Source organism: Crinia signifera, chromosome 9, assembly GCF_055691185.1.
Source record: "Crinia signifera chromosome 9, ASM5569118v1, whole genome shotgun sequence".
NCBI lineage: Eukaryota > Metazoa > Chordata > Amphibia > Anura > Myobatrachidae > Crinia > Crinia signifera.
The window spans coordinates 62,166,500-62,183,462 of NC_139225.1; the positions used below are offsets into that span (position 1 = coordinate 62,166,500).

The following is a 16,963-nucleotide window of genomic DNA, read 5'->3' on the forward strand; positions in this document are numbered from 1 at the left end:
CTAAACAGTGTGGTAAGTTTTTAGGTGATGGCTATTGTGTCTGTTTGACCTCTTCCAAATGTCTGTACTGTCAATAAAGAGAAAAAAGTTTCCAATTTAAAAAGCTAGAGAATAAAAACAATTTGCCAGTAATGGGAAAAACCTACAGCACCTGGTGTTTCCATGTGGTCTCCCACCCAAGTACTAACCAGGCCCAACACTGCTTAGCTTCCAAGATCAGACGAGATTGGGCGTATCCAATGTGGTATGGCTGTAGGTGAGATGCAGGCACTCTTTTGCCCTCTTCTACTTCTATAACCAGGTAAGCTAATAAAAAAGTTTCCTAACTATATTGGCTTACTGAAAAAAATAATGTGTTGGTAATGTAAAAAGACCTACAGGACATGATATTAGCAGGTGGTCTCAAATTAAACTACTAAAGAGGCTCAACACTGTTTAGCTGCCAAAAGCAGTTGGAATTGGGCCTAAACAGTGTGGTAAGTTTTTAGGTGATGGCTATTGTGTCTGTTTGACCTCTTCCAAATGTCTGTACTGTCAATAAAGAGAAAAAAGTTTCCAATTTAAAAAACTAGAGAATAAAAACAATTTGCCAGTAATGGGAAAAAACTAGAGCACCTGGTGTTCCCATGTGGTCTCCCACCCAAGTACTAACCAGGCCCAACACTGCCTAGCTTCCAAGATCAGATGAGATTGGGCGTATCCAATGTGGTATGGCTGTAGGTGAGATACAGGCACTTTTTTGCCCTCTTCTACTTCTATAACCAGGTAAGCTAATAAAAAAGTTTCCTAACTATATCGGCTTACTGAAAAAAATCATGTGTTGGTAATGTAAAAAGACCTACAGGACATGATATTAGCAGGTGGTCTCAAATTAAACTACTAAAGAGGCTCAACACTGTTTAGCTCCCAAAAGCAGTTGGAATTGGGCCTTAGCAGTGTGGTAAGTTTTTAGGTGATGGCTATTGTGTCTGTTTGACCTCTTCCAAATGTCTGTACTGTCAATAAAGAGAAAAAAGTTTAAAATTTAAAAAGCTAGAGAATAAAAACAATTTGCCAGTAATGGGAAAAACCTACAGCACCTGGTGTTCCCATGTGGTCTCCCACCCAAGTACTAACCAGGCCCAACACTGCTTAGCTTCCAAGATCAGACGAGATTGGGCGTATCCAATGTGGTATGGCTGTAGGTGAGATGCAGGCACTTTTTTGCCCTCTTCTACTTCTATAACCAGGTAAGCTAATAAAAAAGTTTCCTAACTATATTGGCTTACTGAAAAAAATAATGTGTTGGTAATGTAAAAAGACCTACAGGACATGATATTAGCAGGTGGTCTCAAATTAAACTACTAAAGAGGCTCAACACTGTTTAGCTGCCAAATGCAGTTGGAATTGGGCCTAAACAGTGTGGTAAGTTTTTAGGTGATGGCTATTGTGTCTGTTTGACCTCTTCCAAATGTCTGTACTGTCAATAAAGAGAAAAAAGATTCCAATTTTAAAAGCTAGAGAATAAAAACAATTTGCCAGTAATGGGAAAAACCTACAGCACCTGGTGTTCCCATGTGGTCTCCCACCCAAGTACTAACCAGGCCCAACACTGCTTAGCTTCCAAGATCAGACGAGATTGGGCGTATCCAATGTGGTATGGCTGTAGGTGAGATGCAGGCACTTTTTTGCCCTCTTCTACTTCTATAACCAGGTAAGCTAATAAAAAAGTTTCCTTACTATATTGGCTTACTGAAAAATATAATGTGTTGGTAATGTAAAAAGACCTACAGGACATGATATTAGCAGGTGGTCTCAAATTAAACTACTAAAGAGGCTCAACACTGTTTAGCTGCCAAAAGCAGTTGGAATTGGGCCTAAACAGTGTGGTAAGTTTTTAGGTGATGGCTATTGTGTCTGTTTGACCTCTTCCAAATGTCTGTACTGTCAATAAAGAGAAAAAAGTTTCCAATTTAAAAAGCTAGAGAATAAAAACAATTTGCCAGTAATGGGAAAAAACTAGAGCACCTGGTGTTCCCATGTGGTCTCCCACCCAAGTACTAACCAGGCCCAACACTGCTTAGCTTCCAAGATCAGATGAGATTGGGCGTATCCAATGTGGTATGGCTGTAGGTGAGATACAGGCACTTTTTTGCCCTCTTCTACTTCTATAACCAGGTAAGCTAATAAAAAAGTTTCCTAACTATATCGGCTTACTGAAAAAAATCATGTGTTGGTAATGTAAAAAGACCTACAGGACATGATATTAGCAGGTGGTCTCAAATTAAACTACTAAAGAGGCTCAACACTGTTTAGCTCCCAAAAGCAGTTGGAATTGGGCCTTAGCAGTGTGGTAAGTTTTTAGGTGATGGCTATTGTGTCTGTTTGACCTCTTCCAAATGTCTGTACTGTCAATAAAGAGAAAAAAGTTTAAAATTTAAAAAGCTAGAGAATAAAAACAATTTGCCAGTAATGGGAAAAACCTACAGCACCTGGTGTTCCCATGTGGTCTCCCACCCAAGTACTAACCAGGCCCAACACTGCTTAGCTTCCAAGATCAGACGAGATTGGGCGTATCCAATGTGGTATGGCTGTAGGTGAGATGCAGGCACTTTTTTGCCCTCTTCTACTTCTATAACCAGGTAAGCTAATAAAAAAGTTTCCTAACTATATTGGCTTACTGAAAAAAATAATGTGTTGGTAATGTAAAAAGACCTACAGGACATGATATTAGCAGGTGGTCTCAAATTAAACTACTAAAGAGGCTCAACACTGTTTAGCTGCCAAAAGCAGTTGGAATTGGGCCTAAACAGTGTGGTAAGTTTTTAGGTGATGGCTATTGTGTCTGTTTGACCTCTTCCAAATGTCGGTACTGTCAATAAAGAGAAAAAAATTTCCAATTTAAAAAGCTAGAGAATAAAAACAATTTGCCAGTAATGGGAAAAAACTAGAGCACCTGGTGTTCCCATGTGGTCTCCCACCCAAGTACTAACCAGGCCCAACACTGCCTAGCTTCCAAGATCAGATGAGATTGGGCGTATCCAATGTGGTATGGCTGTAGGTGAGATACAGGCACTTTTTTGCCCTCTTCTACTTCTATAACCAGGTAAGCTAATAAAAAAGTTTCCTAACTATATTGGCTTACTGAAAAAAATCATGTGTTGGTAATGTAAAAAGACCTTCAGGACATGATATTAGCAGGTGGTCTCAAATTAAACTACTAAAGAGGCTCAACACTGTTTAGCTGCCAAAAAAAGTTGGAATTGGGCCTAAACAGTGTGGTAAGTTTTTAGGTGATGGCTATTGTGTCTGTTTGACCTCTTCCAAATGTCTGTACTGTCAATAAAGAGAAAAAAGTTTCCAATTTAAAAAGCTAGAGAATAAAAACAATTTGCCAGTAATGGGAAAAACCTACAGCACCTGGTGTTCCCATGTGGTCTCCCACCCAAGTACTAACCAGTCCCAACACTGCTTAGCTTCCAAGATCAGACGAGATTGGGCGTATCCAATGTGGTATGGCTGTATGTGAGATGCAGGCACTTTTTTGCCCTCTTCTACTTCTATAACCAGGTAAGCTAATAAAAAAGTTTCCTAACTATATTGGCTTACTGAAAAAAATCATGTGTTGGTGATGTAAAAAGACCTACAGGACATGATATTAGCAGGTGGTCTCAAATTAAACTACTAAAGAGGCTCAACACTGTTTAGCTCCCAAAAGCAGTTGGAATTGGGCCTAAACAGTGTGGTAAGTTTTTAGGTGATGGCTATTGTGTCTGTTTGACCTCTTCCAAATGTCTGTACTGTCAATAAAGAGAAAAAAGTTTCCAATTTAAAAAGCTAGAGAATAAAAACAATTTGCCAGTAATGGGAAAAACCTACAGCACCTGGTGTTCCCATGTGGTCTCCCACCCAAGTACTAACCAGGCCCAACACTGCTTAGCTTCCAAGATCAGACGAGATTGGGCGTATCCAATGTGGTATGGCTGTAGGTGAGATGCAGGCACTTTTTTGCCCTCTTCTACTTCTATAACCAGGTAAGCTAATAAAAAAGTTTCCTTACTATATTGGCTTACTGAAAAATATAATGTGTTGGTAATGTAAAAAGACCTACAGGACATGATATTAGCAGGTGGTCTCAAATTAAACTACTAAAGAGGCTCAACACTGTTTAGCTGCCAAAAGCAGTTGGAATTGGGCCTAAACAGTGTGGTAAGTTTTTAGGTGATGGCTATTGTGTCTGTTTGACCTCTTCCAAATGTCTGTACTGTCAATAAAGAGAAAAAAGTTTCCAATTTAAAAAGCTAGAGAATAAAAACAATTTGCCAGTAATGGGAAAAAACTAGAGCACCTGGTGTTCCCATGTGGTCTCCCACCCAAGTACTAACCAGGCCCAACACTGCTTAGCTTCCAAGATCAGATGAGATTGGGCGTATCCAATGTGGTATGGCTGTAGGTGAGATACAGGCACTTTTTTGCCCTCTTCTACTTCTATAACCAGGTAAGCTAATAAAAAAGTTTCCTAACTATATCGGCTTACTGAAAAAAATCATGTGTTGGTAATGTAAAAAGACCTACAGGACATGATATTAGCAGGTGGTCTCAAATTAAACTACTAAAGAGGCTCAACACTGTTTAGCTCCCAAAAGCAGTTGGAATTGGGCCTTAGCAGTGTGGTAAGTTTTTAGGTGATGGCTATTGTGTCTGTTTGACCTCTTCCAAATGTCTGTACTGTCAATAAAGAGAAAAAAGTTTAAAATTTAAAAAGCTAGAGAATAAAAACAATTTGCCAGTAATGGGAAAAACCTACAGCACCTGGTGTTCCCATGTGGTCTCCCACCCAAGTACTAACCAGGCCCAACACTGCTTAGCTTCCAAGATCAGACGAGATTGGGCGTATCCAATGTGGTATGGCTGTAGGTGAGATGCAGGCACTTTTTTGCCCTCTTCTACTTCTATAACCAGGTAAGCTAATAAAAAAGTTTCCTAACTATATTGGCTTACTGAAAAAAATAATGTGTTGGTAATGTAAAAAGACCTACAGGACATGATATTAGCAGGTGGTCTCAAATTAAACTACTAAAGAGGCTCAACACTGTTTAGCTGCCAAAAGCAGTTGGAATTGGGCCTAAACAGTGTGGTAAGTTTTTAGGTGATGGCTATTGTGTCTGTTTGACCTCTTCCAAATGTCGGTACTGTCAATAAAGAGAAAAAAATTTCCAATTTAAAAAGCTAGAGAATAAAAACAATTTGCCAGTAATGGGAAAAAACTAGAGCACCTGGTGTTCCCATGTGGTCTCCCACCCAAGTACTAACCAGGCCCAACACTGCCTAGCTTCCAAGATCAGATGAGATTGGGCGTATCCAATGTGGTATGGCTGTAGGTGAGATACAGGCACTTTTTTGCCCTCTTCTACTTCTATAACCAGGTAAGCTAATAAAAAAGTTTCCTAACTATATTGGCTTACTGAAAAAAATCATGTGTTGGTAATGTAAAAAGACCTTCAGGACATGATATTAGCAGGTGGTCTCAAATTAAACTACTAAAGAGGCTCAACACTGTTTAGCTGCCAAAAAAAGTTGGAATTGGGCCTAAACAGTGTGGTAAGTTTTTAGGTGATGGCTATTGTGTCTGTTTGACCTCTTCCAAATGTCTGTACTGTCAATAAAGAGAAAAAAGTTTCCAATTTAAAAAGCTAGAGAATAAAAACAATTTGCCAGTAATGGGAAAAACCTACAGCACCTGGTGTTCCCATGTGGTCTCCCACCCAAGTACTAACCAGTCCCAACACTGCTTAGCTTCCAAGATCAGACGAGATTGGGCGTATCCAATGTGGTATGGCTGTATGTGAGATGCAGGCACTTTTTTGCCCTCTTCTACTTCTATAACCAGGTAAGCTAATAAAAAAGTTTCCTAACTATATTGGCTTACTGAAAAAAATCATGTGTTGGTGATGTAAAAAGACCTACAGGACATGATATTAGCAGGTGGTCTCAAATTAAACTACTAAAGAGGCTCAACACTGTTTAGCTCCCAAAAGCAGTTGGAATTGGGCCTAAACAGTGTGGTAAGTTTTTAGGTGATGGCTATTGTGTCTGTTTGACCTGTCCCAAATGTCTGTATTGGCAATAAAAATAAAAAGTTTCCAATTTAAATAGCAAGAGAATAAAAACAATTTGCCATTAATGGGAAAAAACCTACAGCACCTAGTGTTCCCATGTGGTCTCCCACCCAAGTACTAACCAGGCCCAACACTGCTTAGCTTCCAAGATCAGACGAGATTGGGTGTATCCAATGTGGTATGGCTGTAGGTGAGATACAGGCACTTTTTTGCCCTCTTCTACTTCTATAACCAGGTAAGCTAATAAAAAAGTTTCCTAACTATATTGGCTTACTGAAAAAAATAATGTGTTGGTAATGTAAAAAGACCTACAGGACATGATATTAGCAGGTGGTCTCAAATTAAACTACTAAAGAGGCTCAACACTGTTTAGCTGCCAAAAGCAGTTGGAATTGGGCCTAAACAGTGTGGTAAGTTTTTAGGTGATGGCTATTGTGTCTGTTTGACCTCTTCCAAATGTCTGTACTGTCAATAAAGAGAAAAAAGTTTCCAATTTAAAAAGCTAGAGAATAAAAACAATTTGCCAGTAATGGGAAAAACCTACAGCACCTGGTGTTCCCATGTGGTCTCCCACCCAAGTACTAACCAGGCCCAACACTGCCTAGCTTCCAAGATCAGACGAGATTGGGCGTATCCAATGTGGTATGGCTGTAGGTGAGATACAGGCACTTTTTTGCCCTCTTCTACTTCTATAACCAGGTAAGCTAATAAAAAAGTTTCCTAACTATATCGGCTTACTGAAAAAAATCATGTGTTGGTAATGTAAAAAGACCTACAGGACATGATATTAGCAGGTGGTCTCAAATTAAACTACTAAAGAGGCTCAACACTGTTTAGCTCCCAAAAGCAGTTGGAATTGGGCCTTAGCAGTGTGGTAAGTTTTTAGGTGATGGCTATTGTGTCTGTTTGACCTCTTCCAAATGTCTGTACTGTCAATAAAGAGAAAAAAGTTTCCAATTTAAAAAGCTAGAGAATAAAAACAATTTGCCAGTAATGGGAAAAACCTACAGCACCTGGTGTTCCCATGTGGTCTCCCACCCAAGTACTAACCAGGCCCAACACTGCTTAGCTTCCAAGATCAGACAAGATTGGGCATATCCAATGTGGTATGGCTGTAGGTGAGATACAGGCACTTTTTTGCCCTCTTCTACTTCTATAACCAGGTAAGCTAATAAAAAAGTTTCCTAACTATATTGGCTTACTGAAAAAAATAATGTGTTGGTAATGTAAAAAGACCTACAGGACATGATATTAGCAGGTGGTCTCAAATTAAACTACTAAAGAGGCTCAACACTGTTTAGCTGCCAAAAGCAGTTGGAATTGGGCCTAAACAGTGTGGTAAGTTTTTAGGTGATGGCTATTGTGTCTGTTTGACCTCTTCCAAATGTCTGTACTGTCAATAAAGAGAAAAAAGTTTCCAATTTAAAAAGCTAGAGAATAAAAACAATTTGCCAGTAATGGGAAAAACCTACAGCACCTGGTGTTCCCATGTGGTCTCCCACCCAAGTACTAACCAGGCCCAACACTGCCTAGCTTCCAAGATCAGACGAGATTGGGCGTATCCAATGTGGTATGGCTGTAGGTGAGATACAGGCACTTTTTTGCCCTCTTCTACTTCTATAACCAGGTAAGCTAATAAAAAAGTTTCCTAACTATATCGGCTTACTGAAAAAAATCATGTGTTGGTAATGTAAAAAGACCTACAGGACATGATATTAGCAGGTGGTCTCAAATTAAACTACTAAAGAGGCTCAACACTGTTTAGCTCCCAAAAGCAGTTGGAATTGGGCCTTAGCAGTGTGGTAAGTTTTTAGGTGATGGCTATTGTGTCTGTTTGACCTCTTCCAAATGTCTGTACTGTCAATAAAGAGAAAAAAGTTTCCAATTTAAAAAGCTAGAGAATAAAAACAATTTGCCAGTAATGGGAAAAACCTACAGCACCTGGTGTTCCCATGTGGTCTCCCACCCAAGTACTAACCAGGCCCAACACTGCTTAGCTTCCAAGATCAGACAAGATTGGGCATATCCAATGTGGTATGGCTGTAGGTGAGATGCAGGCACGTTTTTGCCCTCTTCTACTTCTATAACCAGGTAAGCTAATAAAAAAGTTTCCTAACTATATTGGCTTACTGAAAAAAATAATGTGTTGGTAATGTAAAAAGACCTACAGGACATGATATTAGCAGGTGGTCTCAAATTAAACTACTAAAGAGGCTCAACACTGTTTAGCTGCCAAAAAAAGTTGGAATTGGGCCTAAACAGTGTGGTAAGTTTTTAGGTGATGGCTATTGTGTCTGTTTGACCTCTTCCAAATGTCTGTACTGTCAATAAAGAGAAAAAAGTTTCCAATTTAAAAAGCTAGAGAATAAAAACAATTTGCCAGTAATGGGAAAAACCTACAGCACCTGGTGTTCCCATGTGGTCTCCCACCCAAGTACTAACCAGTCCCAACACTGCTTAGCTTCCAAGATCAGACGAGATTGGGCGTATCCAATGTGGTATGGCTGTATGTGAGATGCAGGCACTTTTTTGCCCTCTTCTACTTCTATAACCAGGTAAGCTAATAAAAAAGTTTCCTAACTATATTGGCTTACTGAAAAAAATCATGTGTTGGTGATGTAAAAAGACCTACAGGACATGATATTAGCAGGTGGTCTCAAATTAAACTACTAAAGAGGCTCAACACTGTTTAGCTGCCAAAAAAAGTTGGAATTGGGCCTAAACAGTGTGGTAAGTTTTTAGGTGATGGCTATTGTGTCTGTTTGACCTCTTCCAAATGTCTGTACTGTCAATAAAGAGAAAAAAGTTTCCAATTTAAAAAGCTAGAGAATAAAAACAATTTGCCAATAATGGGAAAAACCTACAGCACCTGGTGTTCCCATGTGGTCTCCCACCCAAGTACTAACCAGTCCCAACACTGCTTAGCTTCCAAGATCAGACGAGATTGGGCGTATCCAATGTGGTATGGCTGTATGTGAGATGCAGGCACTTTTTTGCCCTCTTCTACTTCTATAACCAGGTAAGCTAATAAAAAAGTTTCCTAACTATATTGGCTTACTGAAAAAAATCATGTGTTGGTGATGTAAAAAGACCTACAGGACATGATATTAGCAGGTGGTCTCAAATTAAACTACTAAAGAGGCTCAACACTGTTTAGCTCCCAAAAGCAGTTGGAATTGGGCCTAAACAGTGTGGTAAGTTTTTAGGTGATGGCTATTGTGTCTGTTTGACCTGTCCCAAATGTCTGTATTGGCAATAAAAATAAAAAGTTTCCAATTTAAATAGCAAGAGAATAAAAACAATTTGCCATTAATGGGAAAAAACCTACAGCACCTAGTGTTCCCATGTGGTCTCCCACCCAAGTACTAACCAGGCCCAACACTGCTTAGCTTCCAAGATCAGACGAGATTGGGTGTATCCAATGTGGTATGGCTGTAGGTGAGATACAGGCACTTTTTTGCCCTCTTCTACTTCTATAACCAGGTAAGCTAATAAAAAAGTTTCCTAACTATATTGGCTTACTGAAAAAAATAATGTGTTGGTAATGTAAAAAGACCTACAGGACATGATATTAGCAGGTGGTCTCAAATTAAACTACTAAAGAGGCTCAACACTGTTTAGCTGCCAAAAGCAGTTGGAATTGGGCCTAAACAGTGTGGTAAGTTTTTAGGTGATGGCTATTGTGTCTGTTTGACCTCTTCCAAATGTCTGTACTGTCAATAAAGAGAAAAAAGTTTCCAATTTAAAAAGCTAGAGAATAAAAACAATTTGCCAGTAATGAGAAAAACCTACAGCACCTGGTGTTCCCATGTGGTCTCCCACCCAAGTACTAACCAGGCCCAACACTGCCTAGCTTCCAAGATCAGACGAGATTGGGCGTATCCAATGTGGTATGGCTGTAGGTGAGATACAGGCACTTTTTTGCCCTCTTCTACTTCTATAACCAGGTAAGCTAATAAAAAAGTTTCCTAACTATATCGGCTTACTGAAAAAAATCATGTGTTGGTAATGTAAAAAGACCTACAGGACATGATATTAGCAGGTGGTCTCAAATTAAACTACTAAAGAGGCTCAACACTGTTTAGCTCCCAAAAGCAGTTGGAATTGGGCCTTAGCAGTGTGGTAAGTTTTTAGGTGATGGCTATTGTGTCTGTTTGACCTCTTCCAAATGTCTGTACTGTCAATAAAGAGAAAAAAGTTTCCAATTTAAAAAGCTAGAGAATAAAAACAATTTGCCAGTAATGGGAAAAACCTACAGCACCTGGTGTTCCCATGTGGTCTCCCACCCAAGTACTAACCAGGCCCAACACTGCTTAGCTTCCAAGATCAGACAAGATTGGGCATATCCAATGTGGTATGGCTGTAGGTGAGATGCAGGCACTTTTTTGCCCTCTTCTACTTCTATAACCAGGTAAGCTAATAAAAAAGTTTCCTAACTATATTGGCTTACTGAAAAAAATAATGTGTTGGTAATGTAAAAAGACCTACAGGACATGATATTAGCAGGTGGTCTCAAATTAAACTACTAAAGAGGCTCAACACTGTTTAGCTGCCAAAAAAAGTTGGAATTGGGCCTAAACAGTGTGGTAAGTTTTTAGGTGATGGCTATTGTGTCTGTTTGACCTCTTCCAAATGTCTGTACTGTCAATAAAGAGAAAAAAGTTTCCAATTTAAAAAGCTAGAGAATAAAAACAATTTGCCAGTAATGGGAAAAACCTACAGCACCTGGTGTTCCCATGTGGTCTCCCACCCAAGTACTAACCAGTCCCAACACTGCTTAGCTTCCAAGATCAGACGAGATTGGGCGTATCCAATGTGGTATGGCTGTATGTGAGATGCAGGCACTTTTTTGCCCTCTTCTACTTCTATAACCAGGTAAGCTAATAAAAAAGTTTCCTAACTATATTGGCTTACTGAAAAAAATCATGTGTTGGTGATGTAAAAAGACCTACAGGACATGATATTAGCAGGTGGTCTCAAATTAAACTACTAAAGAGGCTCAACACTGTTTAGCTCCCAAAAGCAGTTGGAATTGGGCCTAAACAGTGTGGTAAGTTTTTAGGTGATGGCTATTGTGTCTGTTTGACCTCTTCCAAATGTCTGTACTGTCAATAAAGAGAAAAAAGTTTCCAATTTAAATAGCAAGAGAATAAAAACAATTTGCCAGTAATGGGAAAAACCTACAGCACCTGGTGTTCCCATGTGGTCTCCCACCCAAGTACTAACCAGGCCCAACACTGCTTAGCTTCCAAGATCAGACGAGATTGGGTGTATCCAATGTGGTATGGCTGTAGGTGAGATACCGGCACTTTTTTGCCCTCTTCTACTTCTATAACCAGGTAAGCTAATAAAAAAGTTTCCTAGCTATATTGGCTTACTGAAAAAAATAATGTGTTGGTAATGTAAAAAGACCTACAGGACATGATATTAGCAGGTGGTCTCAAATTAAACTACTAAAGAGGCTCAACACTGTTTAGCTGCCAAAAGCAGTTGGAATTGGGCCTAAACAGTGTGGTAAGTTTTTAGGTGATGGCTATTGTGTCTGTTTGACCTCTTCCAAATGTCTGTACTGTCAATAAAGAGAAAAAAGTTTCCAATTTAAAAAGCTAGAGAATAAAAACAATTTGCCAGTAATGGGAAAAAACTAGAGCACCTGGTGTTCCCATGTGGTCTCCCACCCAAGTACTAACCAGGCCCAACACTGCTTAGCTTCCAAGATCAGATGAGATTGGGCGTATCCAATGTGGTATGGCTGTAGGTGAGATACAGGCACTTTTTTGCCCTCTTCTACTTCTATAACCAGGTAAGCTAATAAAAAAGTTTCCTAACTATATCGGCTTACTGAAAAAAATCATGTGTTGGTAATGTAAAAAGACCTACAGGACATGATATTAGCAGGTGGTCTCAAATTAAACTACTAAAGAGGCTCAACACTGTTTAGCTGCCAAAAGCAGTTGGAATTGGGCCTAAACAGTGTGGTAAGTTTTTAGGTGATGGCTATTGTGTCTGTTTGACCTCTTCCAAATGTCTGTACTGTCAATAAAGAGAAAAAAGTTTCCAATTTAAAAAGCTAGAGAATAAAAACAATTTGCCAGTAATGGGAAAAAACTAGAGCACCTGGTGTTCCCATGTGGTCTCCCACCCAAGTACTAACCAGGCCCAACACTGCCTAGCTTCCAAGATCAGATGAGATTGGGCGTATCCAATGTGGTATGGCTGTAGGTGAGATACAGGCACTTTTTTGCCCTCTTCTACTTCTATAACCAGGTAAGCTAATAAAAAAGTTTCCTAACTATATTGGCTTACTGAAAAAAATCATGTGTTGGTAATGTAAAAAGACCTACAGGACATGATATTAGCAGGTGGTCTCAAATTAAACTACTAAAGAGGCTCAACACTGTTTAGCTGCCAAAAAAAGTTGGAATTGGGCCTAAACAGTGTGGTAAGTTTTTAGGTGATGGCTATTGTGTCTGTTTGACCTCTTCCAAATGTCTGTACTGTCAATAAAGAGAAAAAGTTTCCAATTTAAAAAGCTAGAGAATAAAAACAATTTGCCAGTAATGGGAAAAACCTACAGCACCTGGTGTTCCCATGTGGTCTCCCACCCAAGTACTAACCAGGCCCAACACTGCTTAGCTTCCAAGATCAGACGAGATTGGGTGTATCCAATTTGGTATGGCTGTAGGTGAGATACCGGCACTTTTTTGCCCTCTTCTACTTCTATAACCAGGTAAGCTAATAAAAAAGTTTCCTAGCTATATTGGCTTACTGAAAAAAATAATGTGTTGGTAATGTAAAAAGACCTACAGGACATGATATTAGCAGGTGGTCTCAAATTAAACTACTAAAGAGGCTCAACACTGTTTAGCTGCCAAAAGCAGTTGGAATTGGGCCTAAACAGTGTGGTAAGTTTTTAGGTGATGGCTATTGTGTCTGTTTGACCTCTTCCAAATGTCTGTACTGTCAATAAAGAGAAAAAAGTTTCCAATTTAAAAAGCTAGAGAATAAAAACAATTTGCCAGTAATGGGAAAAAACTAGAGCACCTGGTGTTCCCATGTGGTCTCCCACCCAAGTACTAACCAGGCCCAACACTGCTTAGCTTCCAAGATCAGATGAGATTGGGCGTATCCAATGTGGTATGGCTGTAGGTGAGATACAGGCACTTTTTTGCCCTCTTCTACTTCTATAACCAGGTAAGCTAATAAAAAAGTTTCCTAACTATATCGGCTTACTGAAAAAAATCATGTGTTGGTAATGTAAAAAGACCTACAGGACATGATATTAGCAGGTGGTCTCAAATTAAACTACTAAAGAGGCTCAACACTGTTTAGCTGCCAAAAGCAGTTGGAATTGGGCCTAAACAGTGTGGTAAGTTTTTAGGTGATGGCTATTGTGTCTGTTTGACCTCTTCCAAATGTCTGTACTGTCAATAAAGAGAAAAAAGTTTCCAATTTAAAAAGCTAGAGAATAAAAACAATTTGCCAGTAATGGGAAAAAACTAGAGCACCTGGTGTTCCCATGTGGTCTCCCACCCAAGTACTAACCAGGCCCAACACTGCCTAGCTTCCAAGATCAGATGAGATTGGGCGTATCCAATGTGGTATGGCTGTAGGTGAGATACAGGCACTTTTTTGCCCTCTTCTACTTCTATAACCAGGTAAGCTAATAAAAAAGTTTCCTAACTATATTGGCTTACTGAAAAAAATCATGTGTTGGTAATGTAAAAAGACCTACAGGACATGATATTAGCAGGTGGTCTCAAATTAAACTACTAAAGAGGCTCAACACTGTTTAGCTGCCAAAAAAAGTTGGAATTGGGCCTAAACAGTGTGGTAAGTTTTTAGGTGATGGCTATTGTGTCTGTTTGACCTCTTCCAAATGTCTGTACTGTCAATAAAGAGAAAAAAGTTTCCAATTTAAAAAGCTAGAGAATAAAAACAATTTGCCAGTAATGGGAAAAACCTACAGCACCTGGTGTTCCCATGTGGTCTCCCACCCAAGTACTAACCAGTCCCAACACTGCTTAGCTTCCAAGATCAGACGAGATTGGGCGTATCCAATGTGGTATGGCTGTATGTGAGATGCAGGCACTTTTTTGCCCTCTTCTACTTCTATAACCAGGTAAGCTAATAAAAAAGTTTCCTAACTATATTGGCTTACTGAAAAAAATCATGTGTTGGTGATGTAAAAAGACCTACAGGACATGATATTAGCAGGTGGTCTCAAATTAAACTACTAAAGAGGCTCAACACTGTTTAGCTCCCAAAAGCAGTTGGAATTGGGCCTAAACAGTGTGGTAAGTTTTTAGGTGATGGCTATTGTGTCTGTTTGACCTGTCCCAAATGTCTGTATTGGCAATAAAAATAAAAAGTTTCCAATTTAAATAGCAAGAGAATAAAAACAATTTGCCATTAATGGGAAAAAACCTACAGCACCTGGTGTTCCCATGTGGTCTCCCACCCAAGTACTAACCAGGCCCAACACTGCTTAGCTTCCAAGATCAGACGAGATTGGGTGTATCCAATGTGGTATGGCTGTAGGTGAGATACAGGCACTTTTTTGCCCTCTTCTACTTCTATAACCAGGTAAGCTAATAAAAAAGTTTCCTAACTATATTGGCTTACTGAAAAAAATAATGTGTTGGTAATGTAAAAAGACCTACAGGACATGATATTAGCAGGTGGTCTCAAATTAAACTACTAAAGAGGCTCAACACTGTTTAGCTGCCAAAAGCAGTTGGAATTGGGCCTAAACAGTGTGGTAAGTTTTTAGGTGATGGCTATTGTGTCTGTTTGACCTCTTCCAAATGTCTGTACTGTCAATAAAGAGAAAAAAGTTTCCAATTTAAAAAGCAAGAGAATAAAAACAATTTGCCATTAATGGGAAAAAACCTACAGCACCTGGTGTTCCCATGTGGTCTCCCACCCAAGTACTAACCAGGCCCAACACTGCCTAGCTTCCAAGATCAGATGAGATTGGGCGTATCCAATGTGGTATGGCTGTAGGTGAGATACAGGCACTTTTTTGCCCTCTTCTACTTCTATAACCAGGTAAGCTAATAAAAAAGTTTCCTAACTATATTGGCTTACTGAAAAAAATCATGTGTTGGTAATGTAAAAAGACCTACAGGACATGATATTAGCAGGTGGTCTCAAATTAAACTACTAAAGAGGCTCAACACTGTTTAGCTGCCAAAAAAAGTTGGAATTGGGCCTAAACAGTGTGGTAAGTTTTTAGGTGATGGCTATTGTGTCTGTTTGACCTCTTCCAAATGTCTGTACTGTCAATAAAGAGAAAAAAGTTTCCAATTTAAAAAGCTAGAGAATAAAAACAATTTGCCAGTAATGGGAAAAACCTACAGCACCTGGTGTTCCCATGTGGTCTCCCACCCAAGTACTAACCAGTCCCAACACTGCTTAGCTTCCAAGATCAGACGAGATTGGGCGTATCCAATGTGGTATGGCTGTATGTGAGATGCAGGCACTTTTTTGCCCTCTTCTACTTCTATAACCAGGTAAGCTAATAAAAAAGTTTCCTAACTATATTGGCTTACTGAAAAAAATCATGTGTTGGTGATGTAAAAAGACCTACAGGACATGATATTAGCAGGTGGTCTCAAATTAAACTACTAAAGAGGCTCAACACTGTTTAGCTCCCAAAAGCAGTTGGAATTGGGCCTAAACAGTGTGGTAAGTTTTTAGGTGATGGCTATTGTGTCTGTTTGACCTGTCCCAAATGTCTGTATTGGCAATAAAAATAAAAAGTTTCCAATTTAAATAGCAAGAGAATAAAAACAATTTGCCATTAATGGGAAAAAACCTACAGCACCTGGTGTTCCCATGTGGTCTCCCACCCAAGTACTAACCAGGCCCAACACTGCTTAGCTTCCAAGATCAGACGAGATTGGGTGTATCCAATGTGGTATGGCTGTAGGTGAGATACAGGCACTTTTTTGCCCTCTTCTACTTCTATAACCAGGTAAGCTAATAAAAAAGTTTCCTAACTATATTGGCTTACTGAAAAAAATAATGTGTTGGTAATGTAAAAAGACCTACAGGACATGATATTAGCAGGTGGTGTCAAATTAAACTACTAAAGAGGCTCAACACTGTTTAGCTGCCAAAAGCAGTTGGAATTGGGCCTAAACAGTGTGGTAAGTTTTTAGGTGATGGCTATTGTGTCTGTTTGACCTCTTCCAAATGTCTGTACTGTCAATAAAGAGAAAAAAGTTTCCAATTTAAAAAGCTAGAGAATAAAAACAATTTGCCAGTAATGGGAAAAACCTACAGCACCTGGTGTTCCCATGTGGTCTCCCACCCAAGTACTAACCAGGCCCAACACTGCCTAGCTTCCAAGATCAGACGAGATTGGGCGTATCCAATGTGGTATGGCTGTAGGTGAGATACAGGCACTTTTTTGCCCTCTTCTACTTCTATAACCAGGTAAGCTAATAAAAAAGTTTCCTAACTATATCGGCTTACTGAAAAAAATCATGTGTTGGTAATGTAAAAAGACCTACAGGACATGATATTAGCAGGTGGTCTCAAATTAAACTACTAAAAAAGCTTAACACTGTTTAGCTCCCAAAAGCAGTTGGAATTGGGCCTTAGCAGTGTGGTAAGTTTTTAGGTGATGGCTATTGTGTCTGTTTGACCTCTTCCAAATGTCTGTACTGTCAATAAAGAGAAAAAAGTTTAAAATTTAAAAAGCTAGAGAATAAAAACAATTTGCCAGTAATGGGAAAAACCTACAGCACCTGGTGTTCCCATGTGGTCTCCCACCCAAGTACTAACCAGGCCCAACACTGCTTAGCTTCCAAGATCAGACAGGATTGGGCGTATCCAATGTGGTATGGCTGTAGGTG

The 16,963-nt window shown here is 39.4% G+C and overlaps 37 non-coding genes across 37 annotated transcripts; all 37 read right to left on the reverse strand.

Annotated features, from left to right (window-relative positions):
- Positions 1-139: 139 nt before the first annotated feature.
- LOC146038362 (5S ribosomal RNA) lies at positions 140-258 on the reverse strand. Its single transcript, XR_014461960.1, has one exon. It is a non-coding gene; the product is annotated as a 5S ribosomal RNA (ribosomal RNA).
- Positions 259-603: 345 nt separating this feature from the next.
- Positions 604-722, reverse strand: LOC146039573 (5S ribosomal RNA). Its single transcript, XR_014463066.1, has one exon. It is a non-coding gene; the product is annotated as a 5S ribosomal RNA (ribosomal RNA).
- A 345-nt stretch (positions 723-1,067) lies between these two features.
- LOC146037475 (5S ribosomal RNA) lies at positions 1,068-1,186 on the reverse strand. The gene has a single exon (XR_014461148.1). It is a non-coding gene; the product is annotated as a 5S ribosomal RNA (ribosomal RNA).
- Positions 1,187-1,531: 345 nt separating this feature from the next.
- LOC146037476 (5S ribosomal RNA) lies at positions 1,532-1,650 on the reverse strand. Its single transcript, XR_014461149.1, has one exon. It is a non-coding gene; the product is annotated as a 5S ribosomal RNA (ribosomal RNA).
- Positions 1,651-1,995: 345 nt separating this feature from the next.
- LOC146039071 (5S ribosomal RNA) lies at positions 1,996-2,114 on the reverse strand. The gene has a single exon (XR_014462609.1). It is a non-coding gene; the product is annotated as a 5S ribosomal RNA (ribosomal RNA).
- A 345-nt stretch (positions 2,115-2,459) lies between these two features.
- LOC146037477 (5S ribosomal RNA) lies at positions 2,460-2,578 on the reverse strand. Its single transcript, XR_014461150.1, has one exon. It is a non-coding gene; the product is annotated as a 5S ribosomal RNA (ribosomal RNA).
- A 345-nt stretch (positions 2,579-2,923) lies between these two features.
- LOC146039574 (5S ribosomal RNA) lies at positions 2,924-3,042 on the reverse strand. The gene has a single exon (XR_014463067.1). It is a non-coding gene; the product is annotated as a 5S ribosomal RNA (ribosomal RNA).
- A 345-nt stretch (positions 3,043-3,387) lies between these two features.
- LOC146039345 (5S ribosomal RNA) lies at positions 3,388-3,506 on the reverse strand. Its single transcript, XR_014462858.1, has one exon. It is a non-coding gene; the product is annotated as a 5S ribosomal RNA (ribosomal RNA).
- A 345-nt stretch (positions 3,507-3,851) lies between these two features.
- On the reverse strand, positions 3,852-3,970 carry LOC146037478 (5S ribosomal RNA). The gene has a single exon (XR_014461151.1). It is a non-coding gene; the product is annotated as a 5S ribosomal RNA (ribosomal RNA).
- Positions 3,971-4,315: 345 nt separating this feature from the next.
- LOC146039073 (5S ribosomal RNA) lies at positions 4,316-4,434 on the reverse strand. The gene has a single exon (XR_014462611.1). It is a non-coding gene; the product is annotated as a 5S ribosomal RNA (ribosomal RNA).
- A 345-nt stretch (positions 4,435-4,779) lies between these two features.
- On the reverse strand, positions 4,780-4,898 carry LOC146037480 (5S ribosomal RNA). The gene has a single exon (XR_014461153.1). It is a non-coding gene; the product is annotated as a 5S ribosomal RNA (ribosomal RNA).
- Positions 4,899-5,243: 345 nt separating this feature from the next.
- Positions 5,244-5,362, reverse strand: LOC146039575 (5S ribosomal RNA). The gene has a single exon (XR_014463068.1). It is a non-coding gene; the product is annotated as a 5S ribosomal RNA (ribosomal RNA).
- Positions 5,363-5,707: 345 nt separating this feature from the next.
- Positions 5,708-5,826, reverse strand: LOC146039346 (5S ribosomal RNA). Its single transcript, XR_014462859.1, has one exon. It is a non-coding gene; the product is annotated as a 5S ribosomal RNA (ribosomal RNA).
- Positions 5,827-6,171: 345 nt separating this feature from the next.
- LOC146037715 (5S ribosomal RNA) lies at positions 6,172-6,290 on the reverse strand. Its single transcript, XR_014461367.1, has one exon. It is a non-coding gene; the product is annotated as a 5S ribosomal RNA (ribosomal RNA).
- A 345-nt stretch (positions 6,291-6,635) lies between these two features.
- Positions 6,636-6,754, reverse strand: LOC146038636 (5S ribosomal RNA). Its single transcript, XR_014462212.1, has one exon. It is a non-coding gene; the product is annotated as a 5S ribosomal RNA (ribosomal RNA).
- A 345-nt stretch (positions 6,755-7,099) lies between these two features.
- Positions 7,100-7,218, reverse strand: LOC146038875 (5S ribosomal RNA). The gene has a single exon (XR_014462429.1). It is a non-coding gene; the product is annotated as a 5S ribosomal RNA (ribosomal RNA).
- Positions 7,219-7,563: 345 nt separating this feature from the next.
- LOC146038637 (5S ribosomal RNA) lies at positions 7,564-7,682 on the reverse strand. Its single transcript, XR_014462213.1, has one exon. It is a non-coding gene; the product is annotated as a 5S ribosomal RNA (ribosomal RNA).
- A 345-nt stretch (positions 7,683-8,027) lies between these two features.
- Positions 8,028-8,146, reverse strand: LOC146038876 (5S ribosomal RNA). Its single transcript, XR_014462430.1, has one exon. It is a non-coding gene; the product is annotated as a 5S ribosomal RNA (ribosomal RNA).
- A 345-nt stretch (positions 8,147-8,491) lies between these two features.
- Positions 8,492-8,610, reverse strand: LOC146039347 (5S ribosomal RNA). The gene has a single exon (XR_014462860.1). It is a non-coding gene; the product is annotated as a 5S ribosomal RNA (ribosomal RNA).
- A 345-nt stretch (positions 8,611-8,955) lies between these two features.
- LOC146039349 (5S ribosomal RNA) lies at positions 8,956-9,074 on the reverse strand. Its single transcript, XR_014462861.1, has one exon. It is a non-coding gene; the product is annotated as a 5S ribosomal RNA (ribosomal RNA).
- A 345-nt stretch (positions 9,075-9,419) lies between these two features.
- On the reverse strand, positions 9,420-9,538 carry LOC146037716 (5S ribosomal RNA). The gene has a single exon (XR_014461368.1). It is a non-coding gene; the product is annotated as a 5S ribosomal RNA (ribosomal RNA).
- Positions 9,539-9,883: 345 nt separating this feature from the next.
- On the reverse strand, positions 9,884-10,002 carry LOC146038638 (5S ribosomal RNA). The gene has a single exon (XR_014462214.1). It is a non-coding gene; the product is annotated as a 5S ribosomal RNA (ribosomal RNA).
- Positions 10,003-10,347: 345 nt separating this feature from the next.
- LOC146038878 (5S ribosomal RNA) lies at positions 10,348-10,466 on the reverse strand. Its single transcript, XR_014462432.1, has one exon. It is a non-coding gene; the product is annotated as a 5S ribosomal RNA (ribosomal RNA).
- A 345-nt stretch (positions 10,467-10,811) lies between these two features.
- Positions 10,812-10,930, reverse strand: LOC146039351 (5S ribosomal RNA). Its single transcript, XR_014462863.1, has one exon. It is a non-coding gene; the product is annotated as a 5S ribosomal RNA (ribosomal RNA).
- A 345-nt stretch (positions 10,931-11,275) lies between these two features.
- On the reverse strand, positions 11,276-11,394 carry LOC146038612 (5S ribosomal RNA). The gene has a single exon (XR_014462190.1). It is a non-coding gene; the product is annotated as a 5S ribosomal RNA (ribosomal RNA).
- A 345-nt stretch (positions 11,395-11,739) lies between these two features.
- On the reverse strand, positions 11,740-11,858 carry LOC146039074 (5S ribosomal RNA). The gene has a single exon (XR_014462612.1). It is a non-coding gene; the product is annotated as a 5S ribosomal RNA (ribosomal RNA).
- A 345-nt stretch (positions 11,859-12,203) lies between these two features.
- On the reverse strand, positions 12,204-12,322 carry LOC146039577 (5S ribosomal RNA). Its single transcript, XR_014463070.1, has one exon. It is a non-coding gene; the product is annotated as a 5S ribosomal RNA (ribosomal RNA).
- A 344-nt stretch (positions 12,323-12,666) lies between these two features.
- Positions 12,667-12,785, reverse strand: LOC146038001 (5S ribosomal RNA). The gene has a single exon (XR_014461629.1). It is a non-coding gene; the product is annotated as a 5S ribosomal RNA (ribosomal RNA).
- Positions 12,786-13,130: 345 nt separating this feature from the next.
- LOC146039075 (5S ribosomal RNA) lies at positions 13,131-13,249 on the reverse strand. The gene has a single exon (XR_014462613.1). It is a non-coding gene; the product is annotated as a 5S ribosomal RNA (ribosomal RNA).
- Positions 13,250-13,594: 345 nt separating this feature from the next.
- Positions 13,595-13,713, reverse strand: LOC146039578 (5S ribosomal RNA). The gene has a single exon (XR_014463071.1). It is a non-coding gene; the product is annotated as a 5S ribosomal RNA (ribosomal RNA).
- A 345-nt stretch (positions 13,714-14,058) lies between these two features.
- LOC146039352 (5S ribosomal RNA) lies at positions 14,059-14,177 on the reverse strand. Its single transcript, XR_014462864.1, has one exon. It is a non-coding gene; the product is annotated as a 5S ribosomal RNA (ribosomal RNA).
- A 345-nt stretch (positions 14,178-14,522) lies between these two features.
- On the reverse strand, positions 14,523-14,641 carry LOC146038735 (5S ribosomal RNA). The gene has a single exon (XR_014462302.1). It is a non-coding gene; the product is annotated as a 5S ribosomal RNA (ribosomal RNA).
- A 346-nt stretch (positions 14,642-14,987) lies between these two features.
- On the reverse strand, positions 14,988-15,106 carry LOC146038308 (5S ribosomal RNA). Its single transcript, XR_014461910.1, has one exon. It is a non-coding gene; the product is annotated as a 5S ribosomal RNA (ribosomal RNA).
- A 345-nt stretch (positions 15,107-15,451) lies between these two features.
- On the reverse strand, positions 15,452-15,570 carry LOC146039353 (5S ribosomal RNA). The gene has a single exon (XR_014462865.1). It is a non-coding gene; the product is annotated as a 5S ribosomal RNA (ribosomal RNA).
- A 345-nt stretch (positions 15,571-15,915) lies between these two features.
- LOC146038858 (5S ribosomal RNA) lies at positions 15,916-16,034 on the reverse strand. The gene has a single exon (XR_014462414.1). It is a non-coding gene; the product is annotated as a 5S ribosomal RNA (ribosomal RNA).
- Positions 16,035-16,379: 345 nt separating this feature from the next.
- On the reverse strand, positions 16,380-16,498 carry LOC146038640 (5S ribosomal RNA). Its single transcript, XR_014462215.1, has one exon. It is a non-coding gene; the product is annotated as a 5S ribosomal RNA (ribosomal RNA).
- A 345-nt stretch (positions 16,499-16,843) lies between these two features.
- Positions 16,844-16,962, reverse strand: LOC146037883 (5S ribosomal RNA). The gene has a single exon (XR_014461521.1). It is a non-coding gene; the product is annotated as a 5S ribosomal RNA (ribosomal RNA).
- Position 16,963: the final 1 nt, after the last annotated feature.